Source organism: Benincasa hispida, chromosome 9 (genome assembly GCF_027475165.1).
Source record: "Benincasa hispida cultivar pf3 chromosome 9, pf3_genome.v1.1, whole genome shotgun sequence".
Taxonomy (NCBI): Eukaryota; Viridiplantae; Streptophyta; class Magnoliopsida; order Cucurbitales; family Cucurbitaceae; genus Benincasa; species Benincasa hispida.
Genome location: NC_143486.1, coordinates 58,118,982 through 58,124,733, shown reverse-complemented (window position 1 = coordinate 58,124,733; position 5,752 = coordinate 58,118,982). Strand labels below are relative to the sequence as shown.

Here is a 5,752-nt window from a genome sequence, read left to right as displayed (position 1 = left end):
TTGTATAAGATCGGACCACGAGATGATTCGTCTCTGTATATAACGTCATTGATACTAGAGACTTACATCTCACCTAAACGACCACAGGTGACATGACTTCAATCCTAAGTGTTTTGGGAACTCCGACCTTTGAGGGTGACCTTTTGATTAGTGTGGATGAGAGTGGCCAGATTGCCAACTCAACATGCCTACCTTTTTGAGGATTTGTCTGATTTGGGAGTTAGGAACTCAGTTACACAAGATGAAATTCACTCCTTCCCCAAAGTAGGGGTAAGTAGATAGATTACTCTCTTAAGGGCTGATTTCGGGGCTTGAACATAGTGGCAACAACTTCTCTTTGGAAGAGAGGACTAAATCATAGTAGGACTATGACTTATATTCATTAGATGGATCAATGATACTTAAGCAGTTAGATGTAACTACAGGGGCATAATGGTTATTGGTCGAGTTGTACTTACGAGCGATCACTTTTCTTTATAACATCGTTTACTGTTAAAACTGACTATTTCAACTCGATGATCTAAGGTAACTAGATCCCAAATCTAAGCTAACTATGAACTCTTGTTTATTCGGGATTATCCTTTAATCTACAATGGTGAGAGTGCTTCATCATCGCCGCTCAATAAGTCTCCCATTTTAGAGGTATGACCGGGTAGATCTTGGGGACATAGTCCTGTAAGATAGAATTCGATCCTACCCGATTTTAGGGTTAACAGATAGGTTGTGCCCTTTATTACTGACTCTTAGTCTTGAACAATAGGTTCCGCCCTCTCTATGACTAAGAGGGACATGGTTTATAGGTAGTACCATAAATCAATTATTCATTATTTGGATCAATGGAGACTTAAGAAGCAAAATGTATTACCGGAGTAAAACGGTAATTTTGACCCGACTGTAAATACGAACAATCTGTGAAGGATCGACTTACTGATCATGGTTAAATATGGACATAAATATGTCTACTGTGAGAGAAGTGTAATTATTGGGCTTTAATGGAGTGACCCGGTAGTTAGTGAATGTTGGTTAACTCGGTTAAAAGGATTTAGCCAATTGATCTTGAATCATCATGATCTGTAGGTCCATTAGGTCCCCCTACTAGCTCATAAATGAACTAAACCTTAGAATAGTGTGATGAGAAAAATTTAAATATTCAAATTCGAATTACGGGAACTATCAATTATATGCGATATAATTAAACGTTTAATTATTGAATTAAAAGAAATTGGAGAGCTAGAAATATTTGAATATGATTTAAATATTAAAAACATGAATAGGGATTCATGTTAAGAATTGATATTTAATAATTTAATATTTGATATTAAATTAACTTAATTAATTAAAATTATTTAATTAATTGTTAGAATTAATTTTACCTAAAATTAATTGTTAGAATTAACTTTATCTAAAATTAATTGTTAGAATTAATTATATTTTAAATTAATTAATTATTTAAATATAAATTATTGAATTAATATTTTATAAAATAGTTTTTTCATTTTAATTTTGAAATTAGATTTGAAAATTGAAAATGGAATTTTGATTAAAATTCAAATAAAAATGAAATAAATTAACCCACTTGACACACCACAAAAATCCACTCAAATTGTTATGTTTTGTTGTCAAGCTTAAATGCAATTTAATTGCATGATAAAGTTCTTTAGATAAAGAATTTTTTCCAGTTAAAAATCATTCATGCAAGCTGAGTTCTGAAATGAGAAAAGGGATCTCATTTTTGCTTGACCAAAACCGGTTTTCACCTAAAAATTTCCTCAATTCAACCTCATTTTGGATTTTACCATCAAATCTAAGGATCTTGAGAATAGTAGAAAAGATCTTGTGGTGGTCTACAAGTCATTGGTGAGGAGATTCAAGTGGATTTGAAGCTAGTTTGGAGGATTCTTTAAAGGTAAATTTTGAAACCCTATTTTATAAAAAATGAACATGCATGCTTGTTTGCTCAAATTAATATAATTAGAGTGCTTAAAGATCCTAATTGCTTCCGCTTATTGAATGCTAACTCCATCACATAGAAGAAGCCAGATTGCAAATGAATGAAAATATGATTGAATTGATCCTGGTCACTCTTCGAGACGGAATGGAAAAGACAGGAGATTCTTGAACGAAAAAAGGATCCAATGACATTGAAAGAATTGAACGAGGAGCGTATGAGATGAAAATCTCACGTACGTTTCGTTGTAAGAGTGACTTGTCGATCAAACACGATCAAATCCAAACAAACAAAATATTGAATTGAATTGTACCAGTCTTTACTTGGGGTTACTACTCATTTTTGTACTTGTTGTTTTGTTTTCTAATTATTTCTTCAATTAAATAAAATAAAATACTAAATAATAGTACGAATTATCTTATCATTGGAATGATATCATCTTATAATTATCTATGGCTATTTTTGTCTCTACAGCAGAATAAATAAAGTTTTCCAAAAAAAAAAAAAACATGTTAGTGAAGGAAGACATCCTAAGGATAAGAAACATAGGGCTAAAGAGAGAGACAAAAGAGGATCTTTTGTGTATAATCTTGCATCAAATGTGATCAGTTCTGAAAATTTTTCATTTGTAATTCATCTAGAAAGATAGGACATTAATGATGAACAAAATCAAGTGGTCACTTACAAACAATATAAATAATAATGAGGAAAGGAAAACAATTCTATTTTTGAATTATTGATAATATAGGGCTATATGGATTTGAAAAAAAAAAAAAGGCAAATTCACTGTGTCACGCTCATTAAACAATCCTGTTGTAGGAAATCATTAAAAAATAAATAAACTTAACATAAAGGAAAAAAAAAAAAGAAATAAAAGTAACTTGGCCCTGATCATCTATCACTATACCCACAATGATTGGACATATTATTGCTATTCATAATGGAAAGGACCATTTGTCTATTTATATAATGAATCGCAAGGTAGGTCATAAATTGAGATAATTTACACCCACTCAAAATTTTCGGGGACATGTGAAAAACAAAAATAGAACTTGACTTGATTTTTTTTCTGCATCAAGAATTCAAACAAGGTTTGGCCTAATCTAGTAAGGTAAAAATATTATTAGAGCTTTTCATTGATACGACATGTTGCTTTTTCCATCCGTTCCTTTCAGTATTAGTCGCAGTCTTACAAACTCTACTGATAGTATGGATGAATCTGTAAATTCATAAAAATGTATAAAAGATGCTAACCACACTTAGAAGCAAGTACTCTACCATTGAGTTAACAACCTAAAAAATATTTAAAAAACTATGTATAGGTACAATCAGAATCAAAATAATAAACGAAATGAAATTACACGACATAATCAAAATATTCCAATAAAAAAAATTATATCACAAAAAAGTAATTATTTGTATCACATAAAATACAACTTATGGGACCTCAAATTTTTGAAGAGTCTTTTCCATTCTTCGGTTACGTGTAAAAAGATAGAAATAAAATGACTACCATTTTAGATATTCACTTTATTTTGTTTTGCATAGGTATTTTTTTTTTTCTAGTATTCAAAGCTCTTTATTTTGAGGGCGTATATGATACCCCGACTTCAAAGGGAGGGGAGTAATTATTTGTAGAAAGATTTTTTTTTTTAAAAAAAAAGAGGACTTTTTTTTATTTTTTATTTTTTTAATGTTCCTTTAAGAAAGACTGAGATTGGAAGAATCTCTATATATAAAAGAAAAATCTTTAAGACTTCGGCGACAACAAATGGTGATTCCAGTGGTACTTAGGACGAAAATAAAAATGCTTAACTCACCCATATTAGGGTTCCATTTAGGTTTCTCTTTTTCTTTAAAATTTTCTTCTGAATTTTTTATTTTGATTTTATATATGTTCATGGTTTCATTTAAGTTAATCCTTTTTTTCTTTTTCTTTTTCTTTTTTTTTTTAAAAAGAAGCCTCAATACATTTTTTTAAAAAAAAAAGAAAAAAAAATAAGATGAATCTAAATGAAACGATGAACTTAAATAAAAATCAAAATGAAAAAGTTGGAGGAAAATTTTAAAAAGAAATGATAAAAGCAGGCCCAAGAAGAAAAAGAATGTTAGGCCTAAACAAGCCTGTTCTACTCAATTGATCCAAAAATGCAAGTTTGGAAGTGGGGGTTAATTTGTGTGGAGCTCCCTGGGCCATGTAGCTCATCAGAAAACAAGTGGTAAGTCTTTCTCTTCATTTTTCCTCTGATTCATTATATCTGAAAAATAAGAAAAAGAAAATGGAGATGTTCTTAATTTTCCTCTCTTCTGTTCTTGTGTGGGTTGAGCTTTTGATCTTAGATCTCTGAACTTCTAGTGAAGAAAACAAACATGCAAACAAAGATTTGATGAGAAGAAAAAGAAATGAACAAAGCAATGTATAGTGGTTCGGTGATTTACTCTACCTACATCCACTTTGAAAGGATCTTCAAGTTCTTTATTTCAATATCTCCAAGGTTACAAGAACACTCAGATAAGTTTCTTTTTCAGCTCCCTCTCTCAAGAATATTCGCTTATTTCTTACACTGAGAAAAAGTAAAACACACACACACACACACATATATATATATCAATTCTTTTACATTATGCTTCTTTTATACATATTTTTTTGAACATAAAAGCAATTCATAATAGCTTGCTAACCAATTTCTATTTTTTTGAATAGAGACTGAGGAGATGGAGAGCTCAAACGGAACTGGTTTTTTGGATCATATTGTCAACAAATCCCCCTCTTGAAGCAAAAATACTTTGAAGATCTTAAAAAAAAAAAACCGATAATCATTTTTCTTCATTTAAGTATACTATTTTGAGTTGACTTAGACAATGGTTGAACTTAGGTCTTGGTAATGCTTTGATCAGAAAATCAATTGTGTTGTCTTCTATTTTAACCTTCTGTATATCGATTGTTCCTTTCTCAATGATGTCTCTGACAAAAAATAGGTTTACATCAATGTGTTTTGTTCTGTCATGATATTGTTGATTTTTGTTTAAATAGATTGTACTCTGATTATCACATAATAGTTCTGCTGATTCTTATATGTAGCTAGCTCATTAATCAAACTTTGTATCTAAATTTCTTCTTTAATTGCTTTTGTTATTGCTATGAACTCAACTTCAATAGTTGATAGAGCAACTACTAATTGTAGTGTAGACTTCCGGCTTGTGATGTTTTCTCCTAACATAAAGGAATAACCTATTAGGGACCTCCTCTTATCATTGTCCCCTGCAAAATCTGCATCAACATACCCCTTTAGGAGTAGTTTAGGTTCATTAGGAGCTGTATATAATAGGCCTCTATTCATTGATGCCACTAGGTATTGAAATACCCACTTGTTAGCTTCCTAATGATTTTTTCCAGGGTTACCTATATATCTACTAACTAGACTTGAACTATAGGCTAGGTTAGGTCTTGTGCACACCATCAAATACATTAAACTTTCTGTGGCATTAGAATAAGGAACATTAGACATGGCTTGTTTCTCAACTGGATCCTTAGGGGAGTCCTTGACAGAAAGCTTGAATTATTGACCTATAAGAGTAGTTACTAATTTAGCACTAGACATATTAAACCAGTCTAGCACCTTTTGAATATAATGATTTTGTGATAAGAATAATTCCCTTTTACTTCTCTGTCTTGTGATCTCCATACCTAGGATTCTTTTAGTTGACCTTAGGTCCTTCATTTGGAATTCAACCTTCAATTGATCTTTAATCTCATTTAGCTTAGACATACTTTTCCCTGCCAATAACATGTCATCTATATAC

The 5,752-nt window shown here is 30.9% G+C and overlaps 1 long non-coding RNA gene across 1 annotated transcript; it reads left to right on the top strand.

Annotated features, from left to right (window-relative positions):
• The first annotated feature begins 4,170 nt into the window (after nt 1-4,170).
• On the top strand, nt 4,171-4,932 carry LOC150033962 (uncharacterized). The gene is made up of 2 exons (XR_016532434.1): nt 4,171-4,443; nt 4,653-4,932. It is a non-coding gene; the product is annotated as an uncharacterized LOC150033962 (long non-coding RNA).
• Nucleotides 4,933-5,752: the final 820 nt, after the last annotated feature.